Source organism: Larus michahellis, chromosome 3 (assembly GCF_964199755.1).
Source record: "Larus michahellis chromosome 3, bLarMic1.1, whole genome shotgun sequence".
In the NCBI taxonomy this organism is placed as follows: Eukaryota; Metazoa; Chordata; class Aves; order Charadriiformes; family Laridae; genus Larus; species Larus michahellis.
Genome location: NC_133898.1, coordinates 67730421 through 67753335, shown reverse-complemented (window position 1 = coordinate 67753335; position 22915 = coordinate 67730421).

The following is a 22915-nucleotide window of genomic DNA, read 5'->3' as shown; positions in this document are numbered from 1 at the left end:
AAAATGTAAAAGTATGCACAAAGTAGAAATCCTTGCGTAAATATCTTTTTCCCCAGTTTACAGTGCAGTGGGTTCAGTTTAGATAAAATCCTCTTAGATTAAATATTAGACATTAGATTAAAGCCCTAAAGAGCAGCTGTGGCAGCACCCAGACACAGCTGGAGCCAGAGATGTCGGTCCATGGCCTAAAGTCCAGTTCTCAAAACTAAGTCTTTAAATTACATTTTTTTGCTTTTTTTCCTGTTACATCCCAGATGGGACGTTGTTCTTACTGGCAAGCTTATTAGATGGTGAATCCCCATGGACACTATTATTCCTGATTCACCCCAGGAAAGAGAAAATACAGTTCTGTCCGTCAGTCCTTACCAAGGCTGGGACCCCTTAGCTGTGTTTCTTAACCTTATTTCTGAGTATCTACTAGCATCTGAAAGTGCCTGTGCAGGCAAGTGACTGCCATTCAGTGCTTTCTGACTTGAATTTGGCAGTCCCTGTTTGTTAAGATTTCTTTGTCAAAGGGCACATTACCAAAATTCCCCTCCGAGCCAGTAGCCCAAGGCATGGCTTGTTAGCTGAAGATTGTTACCCACGTAGATGAGGTGCCTGTTGGACTTATCTACACTGACAGTAACCAGGCTTCTTGCCTTCCATCTGGAAATCGCTGAAGGTTTGTCTAACCAGGGCTAGCCTGACTCTCAAGAAAGTTAAGGCGACTCTGATAAAGGTGTGAACTCCATTTCTACAAGTAAAAGCATGCTTGGTGCCTTCTGAAAGGGTGGGGTGCAGCTTAAGTGCTTTCATTTCTGCGGACTGAGTTTGCAGGTTTAGTTGAGTCATCCCAGTTTTCCCGCTTGTCCCTGGGAGGTGGGCCAGCAATGGCCAAACTCCCTGGTCTTCCCCACTGCATCCTGACGCTTCCCCGTGCCCAGAGGCTACGAGACACCCACCACATACTGCACCACCACAAGCTGAGAGGAGGGGAAATTCCAGGAGCAATGTGGGAGAGAGCAGGACTGGGCATGCAGCTGGGTCCCAGGACAACCCTGCTGGCTCATTTCCTCCTGTGACTGAGGACTGGGGGTTCCTCTTCAAAGGGATAGCTTGGCTCTTGTGGACCTAGCAGTCTCTAGTTATTGTATTCTCTTTCTGGCAGATCGGCAGGTGGCCCCAGCTCAAAGTCTGGCCACCTGGTCACTAGGTGACCCCGGGAAAGCAGCTGAAAGGTCAGCCAGGGTTGGGGAAGAGTGAGACCTCCCCTTTCAACAGCATCCCATGCAGTTACACTGCACTTGGAGTAACGTAAAATTGTTTCTGGGCCTCAGCAAAATGACAGCCTGTCTTGCATCCCCAAGTCAATGAGAACTGGGGCCACGGTGCCATTTCCAGGAAGTTTTCTAGATCTTGCCCTTTGACAGCGAGATAAGATCACTAGCACATACGACAAAATGTGTGAGAGAGGATGCTGTTCTAGCTATGCTGTCATACCCTCATTTAGCCTGAGAGCTAACTCAGTCCCCCCATGACTCCCAGCCCCCTGCTCATCCACCCTGGAGAAGCACCTGTTCATTTCCAAGTCCTTTTGGTATAGGGCAGCTGGTTCCCTCTGAAACAAACTCAGGTTCAGCGGGGAGAATTATTCACCCCAGGGTGGCCTGAGGATGTGGTATGGGCAATCTGCACCAGGTTTGCCTTCCTTCACTCCACATCGTCCTCCAGCACTGTCCCACACTGGCACCCCTGGGCACCAGCTTCCTCATGACCTCACCCCATGTGGTGTGGCATGCAATAACCTGGAGGTACCCTCAGCTTCACGCTATAAAAGTACCTCTGCAGTGGGCTGCGACGCAACCCTCTCATTGCTTCAGACACTTTGGACTGATAATACAACAGAAGAAACACTGATGATGTCCTAAAGCCTCAGCTGCACTGCATGGAGCTTGGAGGAGGGCTGGGACAAGCCCGCTGTGACCTGGATGCTGTCGCTGTGCTGCAGCCCTGGGCAGTATGAGCACAGCCACTGGCACCAGTTGGCCGGGGCAGCGACCACGCATGCGTTGGCGAAAATATGTTTGGCAGAGCATCACAGCCCACGATGTCCCCGGTGCTTTTCACTTCTCTTTAGGAGACAGAGCAAGAGTTGACAGTATTTCCTGACATCACCAGCTACAGCGCTGCTGCTTTCCAAATATAATTGCTTGTTATATGGTTATTACCTGTAGGAACATTAACTTGCAGTTACTGGCATAACTTAGCTACTGATGAAAGGTCCTTTTTATTTTGTTTGCTTTCACAGATATTTGCTTGCTTTAATTAAGTAACCACATTGCTACCTTCATTAACAGGGAGAACTTTCTCTTTCAAGATGACTGCCTGGAAGGTAAAGCACCACCTGTGCCAAGGAACATTGTCGGGGGGCACACCTTCCCTTTTTTCAGTGCTTACCACATGGAAAAGGGCAGAGCTAGCAATGGAAATATTGGTTTATATGCTTTCTTTTTAAGAAGATGTTCTGCCTTGCAAACAATATTTAATGGTGCTCATTTTAAAGTGCAGCACAGGGCTCCTTTTTGTGTGGGCAGAACTTCTTCATGAAGAACAAGAGGCATTTGCATATACACATGTGATTCAAGAGGAGGTATTGTAGAAAAAAAAAAAAGAAAAAAGAGAAAAAAGAGGATAATATATGCCAGCTTTATCTTCCTGATCTCTTTGCTTCTTCTTACATCCATCCCTTTTTCCGTCTCCTCTTCATGACTAGGAATGTTCCCATAAAGTGCCATGCTATATAAACAGAGCAGGAGAAATGACCGATGCCACACCAGTAATTATTATTAGTGAGAAGCCCTTGCTGCTGGCCAAGTGAAGCAGCTGGGATTTGTTTGACTGCTGCAGTGCTGCAGAATGGATGGGTGTAGGTCACTCACAGGGATGGGGGGATGATTTGGTACAGCTTTCCACTTGCAGGAGCACCTAGGGGCTCAGAAGGTATCTCTGCTGCAGCCCAGCTTGTCTGATACAAAGCTGTCACCCTGTGTTGAGGCATTGGCCAGATCCTGGCAGTGATGCACCCAGAGGACAGAGAGACAGCTGCCTTATATTGGGGAGCCCTAGGCCACTGCTTCTATGAGCCCTTTTCTATGCATGCATCCCATTTGCCTGAGATGAAGGCGATACAGCTCTTAACCCCGGTGTATATTTGTGTGTGAAAGGACATGTAAACATGTAGAGCAACCAACGCAGAAGAGAGGTACAAGCTATGGGTAAAGCCCAGGACCCCTGAAGGCCGTTGCAGAGAGCTCAGAGTGAGTGGAAGACAAAATGCTATGTATCATAAAGTCAAAATATCATAACTGCCAAACTAAACCACAGCCCTGACAGCTGCATACCTGGGAGGGACATATGGATTTCCTTTCTATGAAACCACAGCAGGCTCTGCTATAGCACAGGGAAAATTCCCACCAGAAAGAAGGAGAGGTTTCCTGCTGTAAGGCCAAAAAAGCATCTGAAGAATTATCTAGGATGACTCACAGAAATGTTACTTTTAACAGACAGAAAGATCAGTCCAGCATTATCTCAGCAAGTTCCGGTCTGTAGTAATTTGACACTGCGAACTCAATTCTTGCTCTATCATACAGTCAGATTATCTTGGCTGGTTTGGGCAGCACTTCATTTCAGTTAACAGAAAACCTTCGTAATTTTTGTCAGTACTATTGCAAGTATTTTCTCCTCGATGTTAAGGCCTTTAGTCTCCAAACAAACCTATTGTCTCGCTAGAGTTAAACTGAAAAGCTGGAGTACGAGCTCCTGTCATACCACAATAATTGTACTTGTTTAGAACTTTTATGGGCCCTTAAAAAGAAAACTTTAATTTTCTTGGGGTTTTTTCCACTCTCTGTGTTTTTCAAAACATCAACGAGAAGAACACAGTCTAGTTCTCCAAGCTCATTTGAACATTTTCAGAGGAGATACGCTTTCTTCATGTTCTTCATACTTTGCACATCCTACTGCTTGGTCACTGCTGTGATTAATAAAAAAGGGTGTAGTTTGGGGAGAAAGTCTGTGTGAGCGCGTGTGTGTATCTTTTTCTTAATAAATACCTGCCTCAGAAACTGAAGCAAAACTAAAAAATGCATTTGTTCACAGCAGTTGCTTTGCAGGCCTCAGTTAATTTGGAGACTCACTGCTTAGACGCAACATTAAATTCAGAGCAGTTATGCAGGAGCAGGAGGCTGGCCGCCCTTCTGCAAACGTGGTACAATGTGGCAGAGCCTCGCTAGACCAGAAGGATTCTTGGCAGAGGGAAGGGTGTCATACCAGTGACAGAGAGGTCAGTGAGATGGAAAGACAATCACAAGAAGGAAGTGGGAAAGGACAGAAAGGATTTGGAAGGACAGAAATGGCAAGTGTGCGCAGAGTGAACCTGAAGGGAAGGGTGAAAAGGAAACTAAGGCACCCAGGCTTTGGGCCGTTCATCCAACAAAGCTCGGTCAAAACTGCAGGGTGCTTTCTGCACCCCCTGCACTGGCTCCCGATGCTGGCTTCTCTCCGCAGGCGTCCTCCAGGGCTTCGCTCAGAGGCTCTGGATTGGTGCTGATGGTGGAGGTAAAGGGACTCTGTCCAGCCCCATCCCATCAGCTGGTCCCCACATCCCACAGGCACCTGATGCACTTGGGCAATACGGCATCAATGTGTTGTATCCTCCTCTTGGAGACAACAGGATGTAGATGCCTCCTTAGGATACCTGGATCTCGTCTGCAACTTGGAGCTCCACGTGACGGTGGGTGCTCTCACGGGAGCATTTTTGGGTGACAGAGGCTTGGTGGTTTGATGGTGCCAGGCACCCCTCTGCTGTGATCGCCCGCAGCACAGGGGTGCCCCAGTATCCTAGACATCCCCTGGGCACACTGGCCCAGGAGGAAGCACAAGATGGGTGTACTGCTTCTGCTCCAGCCGCTCCTTTGGCGTGAGCGAGATAAACATGACAGCACTTCTTGTCCCACTCAGAGGGATCTGACAACACATCCCAATATTGCTGTTATCAGGAAATACAGGTGGTAACCACAACAATCCCTGTTTCATAATCAGAGAAAGAAACATCTCTGACCCCATCTCTGACTAAAGGGCAGCATATTTCCCACTCCTATATGTGAGGTTGAACTGACATAATGAAGTTTTTGAAGTCTTTTTTTCCCCTGATTCACAAAGGTGTCTGTATGGAGCGGGCAGCCTGCTGTCCCCGGTGTGCTCGCCTCTGACCTAGCTCCTCTGGGAACATCATCTGAAGGACAGGAAAGAAATACGATTGAAAAGGAAGCCTGCCACGCGCTCCCGACCTGAATTTTTGGCACTGACAGTGTGTGGTGCAGCAGAAGCAGAGAGGCTTATTCTTGAGTAGATTTGAAGCAAAGAGTAGTGGCAGGTTACCAGGGGTTGCTCAGGGGATGCCAGCCTCCCGACAGCCAGTCCTGCTGGCAGCCACTCTTACCAGCGCACCGGCGGTGCCCTGATCCATCCTGTGAGCAAGCCCAGGTCATCAAAGTGGACACTGATTCCAGGGAGAGCTCTGATGATGCAGGCACTGCAGCGGACACTGGTTCTTGGCTTAAAAGAACAATATGAAGTGGTAAAAGCCATGCTCTCAACAGGCAGCAAAGGGACTGAGTGATGAAGGCACTGGCATTCCTGCCACGTGATACATGGCACTTTAGGCAACTGATTCACCAATTTCCTACTAACTTCTGTCTCTTTCCTACATTTACGCCATAATCTTGCAAGCTGGGAACTTCCCGGCAAAAAAGGAAGGGCAAGGGAGGTGGCCGTATAAGGTAGAGACTGGTCTGACAGCAACGTCTTCTATAATGACTCCAAGTTTTAGCTACTGTACAAGAATGAAAAAGGATGGGCAAAATCCTAAATTTCATCAACGCCACGGGGTTGGACTTTACCTGGAAGGTCTAAAAATAAGGATTCCTACTGGAGGTGATTTCCATTTCAAAATTCTTTCTCTTTCTGTTTTCTATTTTGTGAATCAATTCCAGTTACACAGTCTGTAGTTACGGTAGTTTAGAATGGAGAATCTCTTACTCAAAAAGGGGAATTAATCTTTACATGTACCCAATACTCATCATGGAGAAGTAGGTCCCTTCCCAAAGAAAATTCAGGTTAATAGCCAGTCGCCCAAATTTTCCTGCAAAGGCCAGGAAATGACAAGGAAGGAAACAGGAAGTGGAAGAAGTTAAAGGCAAGACAAAAGACTCAAAACAAAGCAAAAATTGCTTTTGCTGTGACAGTCTGCCAAGAAACGTTGAGGTAGTGGAGAATGAAAATGCTTGTTTGCTGCTTCTCATGACAAGGCTGTTTTCTCCATTGAAAATGTTGTCCTTGAAAACATTTATGAATCCCCAGCCATGACTCTGCTATTTTAGATGAGCCCCCTGAGGATTTCACACTACGCTAGCGACAAAATTTTAATACAAATCCTCTTTTTTTTTTTTCTTTTTCCATCTTGTGATCGTCTTTTTCCATCTTGTGATACTGTCTCCAGTTGGGTAAAATGTATGGCCGTGAACTATTCAAGCCTGATAAAATTTAGCTTTTCACTTTTCCCTAGGGCCAGTGTTAAACTGTATTTTTTTAATGGTCATTTTTTTACCTGCTCTGTAGCTTTGCTGAAGCTGAGGGAGATTTAAAAGCTGCAACAGGAAAAAGAAAATGAAACATGACCTGATGGTGCCCCCACAGAACGGAGTCAGCAAAGTCTGGGCACGTCATTGAAGACCAATGTTCATGAATCAATGTATGGGAAAGTTTGGCTTGGATCACTGTTGCAGCGTATTGTTCCTCAGAACCCCTTAAACTACCCTGGTCTAGATACATACCCTCGCCACTTCTCAGCAAGGAAGGGTACTTTACATACATTTCTCAGCAAGGAGGGTACTTTACATACCCTCATCATTTCTCAGAAAGGAATGGAAATATTTTGACTTTTTTTCATGTTGCTCTTGGAATCTTTCCCTTTTGGGAGGCACAGTTAATTGAGGGTAATAAAACTTCCCCAAATACCTTTTGAGAGGTGCGCAGAAGGCAAGATGATCAGAGCTAGTGTTGTAACCGTAGTCCCGACAAAAGACGGGTTACCCCATCACAACATCCTCTGAACCATAAGGTTAACCAGTTCAGGTAGCTTGGAATAGATATAAATGTTTTGTTTATTGTCAGCACTTGACCAATGTCTGTTACCAAGACTGATGGGCATAGTGACTATTGCCAGCAGCTGTAGGTACAGCTTTGTTGCACAAGCAGCCAAAGCAAATGCTCATCTTCCTCTTCTGCTGCTGCGCCTTTGCCACACGCTCCCCTCTGAAGCCTCCGTGCAGCTCTTGTTCCATGTTCAGTGCAAATCTCTCTGCTTGCGCTGTCTCTGTTTGCATTTCTGTTTCCCCTTTCCTGCACTTTTCTGCTCCCAGATCCTTTCTGAGGTCTCAGAGCTCTCTGCTGCTGCTCCGGCCACGCACCACATGCCCTCCATCGCCCTCCCTCTCTTCTCACCCAGCCATCACCATCCACTCTCCCAGTGCTCTACCACCCATCAGCACCCATCAGCAGGGATGCTCTGCTCATGCTCCAACAACTGACAGCCTGAATTACCTTCCCTGCTTCTGGAAGTGGGACGTTTGCCTTTCACCGACCATATGTGTCTTTGGGAGCTTGGCTGGAAACGCACAGTAACAACGGTCAGAAGTGAGTAGTGCTCAGCTATCAATCAAGCAACTACTTAAGCACTTGGAATAGTGGTCTCTACATTCCTGTGTCATGGCACTCTTTTTGGCATCTTGGGAGCATCTTGAAAATCTCAGCACAGACCAGATTCATTACAAGGATCTGATGTGGTCTGATGATGAGAATACTGAAATAAAATCTGGATTTTTCACCTATCCTTTCTGCCTTGTGCAAGAAGGGATTGAACTCTCAGAAAGTGCAACTGTGTGAACTCAGAGATGGGAAAATGTAGTTTGAAATCCACATGTAGTTTATCCTTTTTAGAAGAAAACAGACGTATTTTCCAGCTCTTCAGGAAAAAGAGAATACAGAGACTAGGGCTTTGTGGGGACTGAGGGAACTCTACACTTTTTTTCTTCTTCCTTTTTAGGTCAGTACTGTAAGAATCTCTGGCCACATCTATACAGGGAAGTTGTGCTGATTTAACTAAAGTCCATTTTATAATTCCTTTTAAGCCTGACAAGCTCTGGAAAATCCAGCCAGGATATATGAAGATGTTACTGACACTTCTGGTCCACCAAGAACCAAAGCCAGAGGTTTCCATTCCTATGAGGGAATGGTCAGAAAGTGACATTTGCCCATGTGCCAAAATCTTAGCACAAGGCTACAATCCTCTACAATTCGGGTACCTTAATATGACAAAAAGTGACTCCCTGGGTACCCCAGAATATCAAACTGTGAACGAGGATGCCTAAGCACAAGCAGGATGCAGATTCAACAGCTCTGCTGAGTGAGAGCAAGCTCCGCTGGAGAAGCAGTGCAGAGAGCTGCCAGGGCTGGCATCTTCAATTGCTGTGCTAAGCATCATCAATGGTCAGCTCTCAGAGACTCAGATTCCTTTTTTGTTTTTCTCCTACTAGGAGCAAGCCTAATTGTAGCTTGTACCAGTTTGGCACGAAGTCCATGCACTGCTAACCGCAATTATAGTGAAAGCAATGTCAAATGTCATGTAGCTGGCTTTGTCCGTAAATGTCCAGGAGCTTTTCTGTGGGACTATCATTATCTCAATTCTTAACAATGGGCAAATTGGTCACAGAAACTCAGGTGTCTGCAAACAGCCCTACTCAAGACCATTTTTAAGATTTTTTTATGGTTCTTGGTATATGACAGACCTTTGTATGAACTACATTTTGAAGACTCTTGTTTACTGCTGATGAAACCAGCCAAAGTCATTTGTGGTGCAGCTCTACAGAGCATGACAGAGATAAATTAAAAGGTTGAAAAGACATTTTTTACTGAAAGCCGAGGCAACAACATAGCTTTCCTAAAGGGGTGGCAACCAGGAACCTTGCTAGCTTTCATAGAATCATAGAATCATTCAGATTGGAAAAGACCCTTGGGATCATCGAGTTCAACCATCAACGCCACTCTACAAAGTTCTCCCCTACACCATATCCCCCAACACCGCAGCTAAATGACTCTTAAACACATTCAGGGATGGTGACTCCACCACCTCTCTGGGCAGCCTTCAGGGTGAGAGGTTGCCATGCACTGACATGCAGCTGGGAATCACCATGTCAGTAACAGTCCTGCTGGCGGTCTCAAGGAAGACAGAGCTGACAAGAGGACTTTACTGTCCTCCTGCCTCCAGCTGGCCTCTCTGCTCCAGCACTAAAGCACACTCACAGCCCAGCAGGAGAATATTTTTCCACCTGTCATACCTTTATGCTTGTTTGGGTCTTTCACAAACTCTGAATCTATTAACGATAAACAGGATGTACTGTCTTAAGCTAAACATTGACCTTCCCTGAGACTTCTCCATAGCTAATGCACCCACAATATTTTTCATATCTCTTTTCTTCTTAAGAAGAAACCATATTTAGGTCACAGTAGCTTATCTGCTAGCACTGTACATTTCCTTAAGAGGAGCTGAAATTGATGGCTGTCTTTTCAACAGAGCAAGAAAGAATATTTCAGGCTGACGGTTTATTCTTGCTTTGCTGGACAATTGACACATGAGGAAATGGAGCAGCAGATGGAAGAAACAAGAGATAATTTAAGCTGCCTCCTGCAGTTCAGGCAGCACTTGAAGGGGAACTGTGGAATCAGTGCGAGGGAGTTTCCTCTGTTTGTACCTTTGGCTTGTCCTCACTCATTGCTTAGGGTTTTGCTTTTGATTAACAGACCGTCATGCCCTTGCAATCCATAGGACTCAATGAAGATGAGGAACTCCAGTCCACATCCTGTATGAGAAGTGGTTTAGCAGTTCCTCTTAAATCAGCGGCATGCTTATTAAGGAGGAGTCTGAATCTAAATTTTTTTTTTTAAACCTGATCTTACCCTTTGAGAAGCCTGACAAGTATAACTTAATATCAGGGCTTCTTTCTGGCTTTTTGAATTATGGAGATCTCCAGATGTTCTTTCCTTTCTCTGTTTTTCTTGTTCTTCTTATTTCTTCTTCTTGTTTTTTTTCTTGTTCTTCAGGCATATATATTATTTTCATTCATTCTGTCACAGGAAAACACATTACAAGGAAAAGAAAAGATGTATTTTCGCAATCTTTGCCCCAAAACCTCTGACACAGAAAGCAGGGGATGATAATAGCCCCTTAACAGCATAAACCTTGATGTACAGCCCTAGCATTCAAAACATCTGCTGGGACAAGAAGATATGTTGGTGTTTCAAATGTTCAGCGCAGCAAAGTCTGGGCTGGCTTCACCCATGGCCTGGGCTGGTGAGGGAACTGCCAGGGGACCCTCAGCAGCCTTCCTCTGGGGGCTGGTAAGGCGGTACCGATGCTCCCGGGATGGTTCTCTGCCCAAGCCAATCCTCCCTGCCCAGACATAGATCTTGTCACCCCTGGCACAGTGCCAGGCTAGCAAAAGGATGCCAAGCTGTCCTGGAGCTGCCCTGTGACGTGGCACCATGTCACACATGCGCTTTGCACGCTGCTGTCCTGGCGGAGGGGGTAAGAGGTACCCTAAAAAGTTAGTGCCAGTAGGTCCAATAGGATCAGGCTCTGTATTTCCCCAGGACCTGTCTCTAGGGTCTTTTTCTGATTATTGCTGAGTTCAGCATCACAGAACTGTAACAACCAAGTCCCCTTGGGCTTTGGGTTAGGCTAAAAGAATTCTTGAACATCACACCTCTTTCTTGGATAAAGGGAGACTAAAATATAAACAAAACACCCACAGAAAAAAAGAAAGAAGTTCCAGTTACTCCAAGCAAATGCAGACTAATTGGTCCCTCCTTGATCCTTACGGGGTCCTGCTCTTACCACACTCCTCCCCTCCCCTCTGCCCTCACCTTTGCCTTCTCTAGCTGGAAACCAGGAGCTCCGCACAGGAGGATGCACGGTGCCGTCACTCCCACACCAGCATTATCAGCCCTTGATTTTATGAAGTACTGAGCATTTGCAGAGGTCATCTGTTTTTACAGGGTCGCTTTTCAACTTTGTCTTGCTTTCATCGCAGAAAAGACTTACTTGGTGGTTTCTGTAGCTTGAATGGTTGTCAGGCAGTCCAAACCACAGAAGTATGCGCCTGCGTTCTGAAAAACTCCCTCTCTGCCTCTGGAGATCAGTCATTCTTACTGAAAAAAGGAACGCTTCACTATTTTCATCCCTAAACACTAGTGTCAGTTCCCTCTTTAAACTCCAGAGTTTTATGTCCTGCCCATATTAGGACAGCTACTTAAGTGGTGATTTAACCACACCAGCCTGAATGGCCGATAGGTAAACCTCTTCTCGTAGGCTTGTCCCCAGAGCAGCCCTTGTGGGGCTCTCGAGGTCCGTACCAGCAAGAGCAGCTGCGGTTGCTCCAGCAGCCTCTTTGCCTTGCCCACCGGCGGCGGGAATAACTGCACCCTGACCCCAGGGAGCAGCCTGCAGCGTTTCCCAAACCATCTGAGTCACCCCACGCCAGCTGAACACTACTTGTCCGCCAGAGAGACGCGAAGTGGATTCCATGGGCTTTTCGAAGGACTCCCCACACAAAACCCTCCCACTTTTGACCCTGTGGGAAGAGGGAAATGCATTCACAACTCCCCAGGGTGTAATACTGGCAGAGAACTGCCCTTTCAAGGAAAAAAGAGAGAAAGCCAAGCTGTCCATGCGCTTCGCCAGGGGCTTTGAATCAAAACTGAATCACTGTTTGCTCTGTATTATATCATTCTGGGCCCATGCCTCAGCGCTTCCCCAAAGGCTTGAAACCAGGAAGGCTTTTTTCCTGCCTTTGATGAATAACTTTGGTGTCAGTGGGAGCCGGGGCTGGGGAGTCGGTCCTCTCTGAAATACCATGGATCAGCTGCAGCTAGGGACATGCCGTAGCTCCTCAGCCTCAAGCACTCCAGTGACTCTTCATTCCTGGTTATTAACGTGCCTTGGGCATCCGGCGCCAGGAAGGAACTGGCCAGGATTTGGCATTGGGTACCTCCCCAGGGGTGGGGACGGGATGTTGGCCTGTGGGTGAGGATCAGGATCAGGTCCGGTGAGGGGAATCAGCATCAGACAGAGCCCCGGGATGTCCAGGCAGGGTCATGGTCAGGCCCATTCACATAAGCCCCGGACACGTGCTGCTGGTGGTCTGCTACCTCCAGCTCTATCTAGGCAGGGTCCTGGCGGCAGTAACAAGCTCCCACCTGGGGCCACCCCCAGCAGATGCTCACCTCGGCTTCCTTAAAAAGTGCCAGGAGTCACAGTGTGTATGTCTGCCTGCCTGCCTGCCTGCCTGCCTGTCTGTCCTGCCATTCCTGCCTGCCCCCTCTCTCAGAAATACCCTGCCAGCTAGCCCAGAGCCTGTTGGCCAATGCCAACCATGACCCTCAGGGGCAGGAGTTTTGAAGAAAATTAAATTCTGCCAAATCTGTGAGAAGAGGCAGTTTGTCAGGGCAAGTGTCCCAGGTGGTAGAGGGATGCTATGACAGGAGGATAGCCCTCCTCGGGCACCCGTGAGCCTGCAGAGAAGGGACATTTTATAAACAAGCTCATCACAGGAAGATCCCCAGTCAGAGCTTGCCATCCACAAGAGTTGCAGGCACAGCTCTGTAGAAAACGAGCCTTTACAAGCTCGAGGGCTAATACACAGAAATGGCTACCCTAACTCGCTCTTCAGAGCCTCCGGTGAAGGAGATGCCACAAAGCAAGACTTGGGCTGTATTTATGCCCCCACCCCATATGACTGTATGCATTATCCCTTTGGGTTCCCACCGCTTGCCTGCTGGAAAACAGCAAGAGCAGTTTCATAAGGGAGTGAGTGGGTTTGATAGAGTAAACCTGACCCTAGTCCTCAAGAATCCTCAAGGTATGTTGTGCGTGTGAAAGGATTTACTATCAAATTTATCTTAGAAAGTCTGGTTTGCCAAGCATTCTGCAGAAAGGCTGCGATAGCTCCCCCCTTTTGGTATGTAACCATGTAACATGCCCTCTTGCAAGAACGAAGGTGACTTCATGTCACCGAGCTCCCCTGTCTCCTACAAGGAATACAGAGTCACCGGTTTTTCTCGCCTTGTGACAGACAGACAAGACAGGCAGACAGACACGTTACTGCATGACATCTTCTCCTTTTTCTGGTGCGCACTGGGCTCACTCTGTACTTTCCAGTTGTGCTGGGGCTGTTGGCCTCCTGCCTGCCTTCAGTCAGCTGCCGGTGAGTCACCCCCGCCGCTCGGCAGGACTTTCTGAGAACGCCCACAAAAGCCAACAGTGACAGCGGGTCAGAGCTCATCCCCAGAAGACACGCACCTTTCCTCCTCCTCGTTCGCAAACTTTCACTGAGCATGAACTCGCTGGCTCCCAGCGACAGGCGCTGCCAGCCCCCGCCACAGCAAAGGCACAAAAAAGCAACTGGGTTAACAATTTCCAAGAATAACAGAGGAACGCTTTTCTTTTTCATGCATCATTTTCATGAATGAATTATTCATTCAATTGTGGCAATTCCTGCATTCATTAAAAAAACCCGAACGAACACAAACACAGTGACTTCTCTTGGCTGCCGGTGGCCGCTCAGCACTGGGATCTGCGCGGAGGGGACAGACACACTCTAAGCTTCTGACCCACAAGGAAGAAAGGAAGAAGTGTGGTCCAGTGGCCCCATTGAGCAGAGGAACTGCCCTACGGGCAACACGGGTGCCCTAGTCTCAGAGCTGATTTTGCATGCAACTAATTTAAGGTTGGGAAGTGAAATAGCCCAAATAACTGCAATTATTTTAATGCTGGGCAGATTATTTTGTATTCTGAGCAGGTTAAAACTGTTAAAATTGGTCAATGTTATATGCGTTGTCTTGATGTCTATCAGCAGCTCATTTACCAGGGGTATCCCACTAGGTATATCTTGCTGGACAAAGCTGGGTTTCTGTTCCTACCTCTGAGCCTACAAGGCATCCCATGAGGCTCAGGTACTCACGCTTGATTGAGCCCTGCTTTAGCATTAGAAGCTCCTCAGGCAGTGGGTGCATCATCCCCTCTGCCAAGCACTCACCTCCTCTGAGCTCATCTTAAAACTGTTATACAAGCCCACAGCCTGATCATGGTCAGAGAAATCAGGAAATACCATTGCTGCTGGCCTGGAGCTAAATCGATTTTTCAAAGGTGGAGAGAGGGGTCAAAATATATTCCTTTTACCTTTTCAACCCTTCACTCATTTCTAGAACTTTTCATGACACTCAGAGTGTGGGATATCGGCAAAATCCTAGACGTAGGATCACAGGGTGTCAGACTGGAAGGGATGTTGACAGGTCTCTACTCCAACCTCCTGCTCAAAGCAGGCTCAGCTGTGAGCTCAGACCAGGTCGTTCAGGGTTCTCTTGCTTCCACTGGCAAAACACAGCATTACTTCTGAATTGTAGACAGCAGAATATTTCAGGCAGTGAAATCCTCAGCTTGTATTATAAGATGTCCGTTTTGGGGAATGCTACGTGAGTTTATTACTGAAATGGGGCTCAGAAAAGGACAGCGTGGAACACAGGGAGAAGTGCTGTCTGCCCTGGTTTCCTCCAAATAACACCTGAAACCTTCTCCCTAACTAGTATCTCAAAAATAAAAGGATGGACAGGCACGACCCTCGATTCTGGTCTCAGCAATCCTCAGAGAAGCTCTTTGCTAGCACGTTGTTATTATTCTGGTCTGGCACCAGAAAATGTCCCTCTGGACCTTCAAGTGCGCGTAGAAACTTCAGTGTGGGCAGGACTTTTCCTTGGTGTGGCCATCCAAGATACGCGGTACAGCATCAACACCAGCAGCGCTAAGGGGAGGCAAAGCCTTTCAGCAGTAGGAACAGTTGATTTTACTCTCGGTGTTTACCAGAAAGAGGAATGATCTGATTTAGCCATGCTGCTGCCCCCTCACCAGTAATCTATCCACCTCAGAGGTCTGTGTTTATTTTTGTAACATGCCTACGGCCCGACAAGATTCAACCCACTGGTAACCTGAAGGTTTAATGGTGTGGGGTGGGGAAACACCACCCACCACATGTCTCTCATGCTACCAGCGCCTGCCTGAAACTTGCTCCCTCTCCCTCCCTCCCTCGCACACCTACCTCGCCCACGCTGCTGCCACCAAAAGGGCTGCAGCGGAGGGGACCTTCCCTCACGACCAAACGTTATTCGTAGGTGGGGAAGGGCTGATGAAGCAAAACGCGAGCCGGAGGGTGAAGTCTAAGAGGGTACAAGTCGTGCCTAAAGCCGAGGACGCCGAGCGCAACAGCCTCACCGAGCAGGAAGCCAAAGGACGTCAGCAGAGTCGCACGCCTGCAAAAACAATGTGTGTATGAGCTCAGCCTCTGGCCTCAGCCGCAGCAAGCTGAACGAGCCCTCTGGCGTAGCTGGCAGTCACCTAAATCACACCTAGGTTTGCGGGGTCAAAAATGGATAGCCGAACAAAGAGAAAAATCGCTTTCCTCTTTTGAGCCGACATCTGCATCAGCAGGAGCGCGAGCCCTTAAAGGTAAAACGCTTTCAGGCAACTGCTAGAAGCAGAGATGCACAGAAAACAGTTGCACTTCTGAAACGATGGCGCTTTTGTTGAAAAGATAAAAAAGGTAGATAGCCAGTGTAAAGTAAAAATAAGCAAACCAACAGGCTTGCAAAACCTGTTCATTAAAAATTAGTCATTATGCGTCCAGCTGGAATCAGTAGCCACTTCTGCAACAGAGCTGGTGACCTCTCTTAGTGGAAATGATCCACTTCCATCTGTCCGGTGTTGCCGGTCTTATGGTAAAAAGTCACCAGGATTGTCTGGTAGAAAAATATATTCATTTCAGCTATGACAAAACATGAATTTCAAACTAAATTAGTTGCTGCTGGGAAATGAAAAGTAATAGCGGCTTTCCCTGGTCATATAGCTAAAAATCACTTTCAGTAAAGTGGCAGTTGATTCTTGGGAAGTTGCCACATACTTGATGCACAAGAACTAGATGCATTAAGGAGTATTGGTAAATGTGCAGTATGAATGATTCAAGTGGTTTTCTTTTGTTTTTTCCTCCATTACGTAATTACAAGAGTTGCTAATGCGAAATTCTTGACAAATTCAGCAGAGGCACAGGAATGAATCGATATACAAACGGATATATGCATATATTTTAAGTTGGTACTTGAGGACAGAATTTTGATGGATAAGAAGAAGATAAGGTTGCCACCTTTGAAAGAGAAAATTAATAAGGGAATTGCTATGCAGGCAGCGGCCGCTGAGTATGATCCAAAGCACCAAAAACTACTGGCACATCCATGCTGAAACAAGCTGAACCAGCCTGGTGGCTTCTTTAGCAGGATGGGAAAAGTGATGACCTCTGCCATGAATTTATATCCAGGCAGATAATAAGCTAATTTTCAATCTGGGGTCTGAACCCATATGCTGCCACTAAAAATAATATCGCTGTGCTGTTGACTTCAATCGAGCTGTTCTGATTTATCGAGGATGTAGCTCTTTGCTTAATTATCTGGTTGATAAAAGTGAAATAAAAGGTAAGTCCATAGGATAAGAAGAGGTATAGGACCTGATCTGAAGTTCTCTGAAGGCTTTCAAACAAGACATTAACCACATTTTTGTTTGTTTCTGTGGAAAGTCGAGTCCTAGAATGTTTTGCTGGTATCACCGTGTCAGGAATGTGACTTCCCGGGTTGCCTCGCACAACTCCCCATCTCGCTGTGCTGCCTTGGCTGTGCCCCAAACCCTGCCTGGTGCCAGCACCCCACCGTGAACACCAGCCGACATGCCGTGGGGCGTGCTGAAAGCCACCACCCAGCCCAGGAGGAACCAGCGACATCCGTTAGGAATTTCGTTCCGCAGACAATCAAAATAAGAAATACGTCAGATTTCTGTGGTGCTTGTCAGCCAGGGTATGGCGAGAGGACACTTGGGGATGGATGAGTGAGGGCAAGGTCACCAAATGGGACTGTTGCCCTCCCGCCACCCACAGAGTGACTCAGTTGCCGGTGTACACTCTATCCCACCGTCCATCACAATGGCCCCCAGCTTCACTGCAGACGCGTGAAATGCTGAAGTGAAGCAGTAGCTGGGCTCGCAGGTCTCGGACCAGTAGCAGTGACAGCATGTGCCAGTGACATGAGGTTTGTGGCTCAGTGCTGCCACTGGGCCTAACTGCAGATCAGGGGCACCTGCGGCATCCAGCCTGCAGTGGTGGGTTTTCTACGTTAGCTTTTCACTATGAAAACGGAAAGCAAAGTCTGAAATTAGGCATTTGCACTATAAATACCCATTTTCCCCACATTTCTTTAGTGGGAAAAAGAATCCTTCACTTACTTCCTACAAAATAGAAGTGTTTGGTGCCAAATGACACTTACACTCACATTACTTGGCTCCAACTGCAGAGTGCACAGGTCAGGGAGCTGAAAGTTAAACATGAGGAGACACCTGCAGTCAGTAAAGCTAAGGAGTCCCTGGACCAGGTTGCCAAGAGAGAGCGTGAAACCCTCATCATTGCAGGTGTTTAAGAACAGGTAATAGGGGCATCTGCCAGGGTCAGCTGAGGTGTGGGGGGTCCTGCCTTGAGACAGGGATAGGACAGATCACCTCTGAGTGCCAGGCTTCTTACCTCGTCTCTCATGACCCAATAAAAACTCACTTCGACCTGCTACTGCAAGAAATGCAGTAGCATCTACTGATGCTAAAAAGTGTCAAAACCTCAGTTCTAAATATCATGAGAAAGATAGTAACTATGCACCAACACAGTTTCTCTAACATCAGGCAGAGGTAAAGGATCGGTGATGACTCAGAGAAAATAATGCTGCCTCCTGAATCATTGCTTCCACTGTTGCCACATTACCATCTGCAGCACACGGGAATTTCCTTCACCATCTCCTACCCTCCAGCAGGGCCCAGAGCACTTTATCTGCTGATGTGTGGCCATGTGATGATCTAAGGCTGCGGACAGCTAGAGACAGTCGATACGGTCCAGGGTTATTTCTCAGTAAAAAGTGCTGTGCTTATCTGTTAGGGAATAAAATGTTCTGGCATGCCAAAAGGCACTTTCAGTTCTCTAGAGAATGGTCACTTCTCTCAGACGTCAGCCACGTGGATAAAAGTGATTGCTTCCTCAAGAAGACAAGCAAAGCAAGGGTAGCCAAGGCAACTCAGACCATCTCTCTCCTTATCTGAGAAAGATTACAGCTGTCACTATGTCACATATCATAGTAGCACACCACAGACTGTGCCAGGCCAGTGTCGTCTTCTACCCCTGAGCTGCCTCTGAGTTCTTCTCCCTTGTGCACTGCTTCACCCACATTTCTCAGCAGACTTCACAAAGGAGAGCAGCATCCTTATTCACATTTGACAGATGAGGAAACTGAGTCAGAGAGATACCATAGCAGAAGCAAGAGTACAACCAAGGTCTTGTACACCAAGAGCTGTCTAGTCCTTATGAAGATCATAGAATGGTTTATGTTGGAAAGGACCTTAAAGATCATCCAGTTCCAACCCCGCTGTCATGGGCAGGGACACCTCCCACTAGACCAGTTTGCTCAAAGCCCCATCCAGCCTGGCCTTGAACACTTCCAGATGCATGGCCATGTCATCATGATAAAACACTGTCCCTCCTGTCAGTGAAGGGGTTGAGCTGAGGAAACTGGGCCCAGAGCTCAAGGGACAGACTGCACTTCTTGCCTTGAAGCATTAGCTCAAGTAGCAACCTCCCCTGTGGCTTTGTGCCTGCTTTGAGATATGCTCAGCTGCAGGTAGCTCGCTCAAATGCAAAAGGCATCCTGCTTTTCTGACAGTGGTGGGGTGGGAGGTGAAGGGAGGGAACATGCCCAAATAACCGCTCTCCTGATAATCAACTGTGGTATCCCCTCCTTAGGACCATCAGATAGCATCTGATATATAAAAGCAGAATTCAGGCTGGTGTCTCTGACAGCCATCAGGCCAGGCACACAATGATCTTCAGTTTTGGGATGTACGTGCCAGGCAGTGCAGTTTTAAAGCAACCTCACATGCAACCCAACTAAGACACTTGTCCCTCTGCAGCCTATCCTACAAAGTCCAATGGAAACCATCACAACCATTTTCTGTGCCTCTCAGCAAGAGAGAATCAGAAGTCCAGGGAGGAGAGCTTGGTACTGACACTTGTTTTTCTAGGAAGATCATTATGGCAGCTGCAGCGGCTCTTAGTTCACCTGAACTGCTTCATATCCTTTTTACCATGAGGACTGGAGAAGACAGCCTGTAAACAATGGCCCGTCTCTCACGTATCACTCTTTCTGCTTTACCCTCTGATAGTATCTTGCCACTGACTAAGGCCTCCATCCCTGCACGTGTGCTTATCTTTATGTGATGTGATGAGCACCACTGAGGTCACAAAGGAAGTACGCATACAGGTCCCAAGTCCACAGCAGAACAGTCTGAAGATAAAAATAGTCTCCTTGATGTATGTGAGAAGAGCAGTTAGAAAAGCATCCTTGACCTCTGACAGGACTCTGGGATATTTTCTAATGATGGCAATTATATATGCAAATAAATATATATTTGAATATATATTATATACATATTCAAATGGCCACTCAAACACCAATTTTCTGGCTACAACTGTAGTAAATGCCTTAATTTGAGAATCTCCTGTTCCTCTAGGAGGACTGCGTTACTTTGCCTTTCAATGCTCTATTTTTTTTCTTTAAAGCTCTTCTGATGTTTTTCTTAGAAAAGACGTTATCCTCAGCCAAAACCAGATCAGATGGAAACCGTGGAATGCCACCCTGGGAGACCTGAAAGCCTCCTCACCTTTAGATTTCTGTGTAGTGGTGCATGCAGTTCTCTGTACTGTGCATTTATAATAACCGAGAGACCACAGTCACTTTTTGGAAGGGACTGAGGGGCTCAATTTCCAATTGAATAGTTTTTCCCTGGGACATTCTCCCTAAAGTTTGACTTGTGTGTAACTGAAATTTGCATAAGAAAGTTTGAACAGTTTTAAAGGCTTTCCCTCCCCACTTGCTAAGCGGAGAGCTAGTGGCTTCCTGTCAAGGAAACATTTAGTCTGCTCTTGTCTTTGTTAGTCAAGTCTGGCATTCCCCTCCGAAAAAAAAAAAAAGAGAGAGAATGAAAGAAAAGAAGATATTGCTTAAAAGAAAGCAGCCAAGGGATGTTAAATTAGCCTATACCTATATAAATGTTAAAGAGCGTAGGCACATCCTCCCACGTCTTGTACGTGGGCTGAGACGACTGACCACTACACTCACCACTTCCAGAGACCATCCATTTCTAAGAATATAGTGGCTTTTCATTCCTACGTGCACGTATCTTTAGCACACAGTTTTACTCCAGACCAGCGCAGCAAGGATAGGCCTTTCCACTGACAACGTACCAGTGGCTTCAATCTGCCATCTCTTGAAGTGGCCGCACCAGCAAGTGAGCCAGATTAAGTCCCTTTTGGGGTGATACTGATCATGTAACTAAGGCGAATAAAATGGGTTGGATGTCAACAGCCGTCCCTAAGCAACAACTGATCTGTTGTGGCCACTGAGAGGTATGAAAAGAACCAAGGTTAAGAGGGCTTTAGCGTCTGCAGTAGCAGATTTGTTATTTGCGGAGAAAGTCATAAATGCTTTATCGTGCCAAAATGCTGTGGGAACAAAGGGAGACTGTAGGAAAGGATGAAAGTGGTTTGACCTTCTTTCTTAGATCAGCATCTCGTACTTAACTCTTTTAATTCTGTAAAGAGGCACCTGCTAGGAGAAAAGCACGACTGCTTAAAGTCACGATGACAGCAACTTTGCAACCTAGCACATATTACCACGATGCAGCATCACCGACCTGAGTTACTGTGCAACTTTTCAAGCCACTTCAGCAGCACGTAACAGGAGCAGACTCTCCCCCACTGATAAAACAATGGCAGAAGGATCATGTGCACGTTCTCCCTCCAGCCATGGCAGCCTTGTCTTACTGGCCAGGGGCAAGCCTCACAAGGTGAGACTGCCCTGTATCAGGACAGCTAGGCAGGAAAATGCCAAAGGCTTGCAGCAGCGTTAAACACTTGTGTTTGAAAACCATGGAGGTCAGTGCTTCAGCAACCCAGGAGTAATACTTGCCACTGCGCACCCAGAAGCAGACTCCTGTCTTCGTGGGGCAAACCCCTCAAAAGTGACTACTCATCTCACTTGCCTTCTTCCGGCAGTGTCTTTTTGAGAGGTATTTAAATGGACCAGAATCTTCTACAGTGCTACATGAGTTCACTTCCTTGAGTTTCTTTTGGGTGGCTGGTACATAAAATCTAAGATGCCAACCAGTAATCATTGAAGATCTGAACAGCAAAGGAAGCCATTTAAAAAATAGTTACTAGTTACCTTATAGTAAAAAGGATGCTCCTATATACACTCCTCCTTTCTATGGAGGGTATTGCTATTTTTCTTAATACCTCATCCAGTCAAAACATAGCTATTCAAAGATTTTTATTACCTGATTTCGCCAATTTTAGTTTTCTTGAAAGTGAGCGCAGCTTTATGACCCATAACTGCTTTGTGGGTACAGGCCCTACGCAGAAGAGTTACATCTTCTCATTTTTTTGAGTTGGTTAACAGGATGGTGTTCCACTCTGCATGTTTTTAAGAGACTGTGCATGTTGGTAAAGAGACCTTCTATCCAATGTCTATACACACAGGTCTATTGCACCTCAGCTAATCCAGTTTTAGGATGTGTTTGAAACATCCACACTCCAACATCCCTCTCACTTACTAGAGTCAGTGTCCGAACTTTAAAAAAAAAAAAAAAAAAACCAGAGGCAAAAAGAGTTACTTCGCTCTTCTGATAACCTCAGATTTTTTGGCAAGGAACTTTGTAAATGAGGGGTGCAATTTTTTGCTGGAATCATACAATTCTTGCTTTGGACATATTTTATCAAGAAAGAGCTAACTTCCATCAATATAATTTTTGTCTTTTACTGTGGTATGGAAGCACAGAGGACCTTCACAGCCATGTAAATATGTCTCCTCTGGATGCAGATGGCTGCTTGCCCTTAGCTGTACTACTACCTGCATATGAAGACAGAGTGGTTAAAAAATACCTATATAATTTTGGAGCCTATGCCAGATTTTTTACATAAATACTTGGGACTTCAGTATACACTTGTTTTTTTTTTTAATCAGTATAAACATGCTGATAAGAGAGGTGATTTTCTGCCAACATAGTTGTGCTAGTAACAGTTTTGATACATAGCTGTAGTAAATAATTTTTATTAATTACCAGACGCTGAATTGGAGCAAGTTACATTGGCATGAAACAATATTTTGTATATATTTATTTATAAATATCTTTGTGTTTATTTATGCATTAATACAAACACACCACCCAATGAATACCAGTAGTATTTTAGTATGAGACATTGTACTTATTTGCCAGTGCCCGCATCCAATGAGACCAGTATGGAGAGTGATATTTGTGTGTGATTATCATAAACCATGGTTCATCCAAGTAAAGAAACTTGTCAGGCTGTAACACGTTGGCTGAGTTTGCCTCTTTAGCATGGTCACAGAGTCCCAGGTGCGCTGAGGTGGGAAGACACCTCTGGAGGTCACCTGGTGGAGGCCACCCAGTTCAGAGGAAGGTCAGCTTGAGCAGGGTGCTCAGCACTGTGTCCAGACAGGTTTTGAATATCTCCACAGCCTTTCTGGGAAACATCTTCCAGCGTTTGACCACCCTCACAATAAAAAAGTTTTTTCTTACATTTAAGTGGAGTTTCCAGTGTTTCAGTTTGTTCCCATT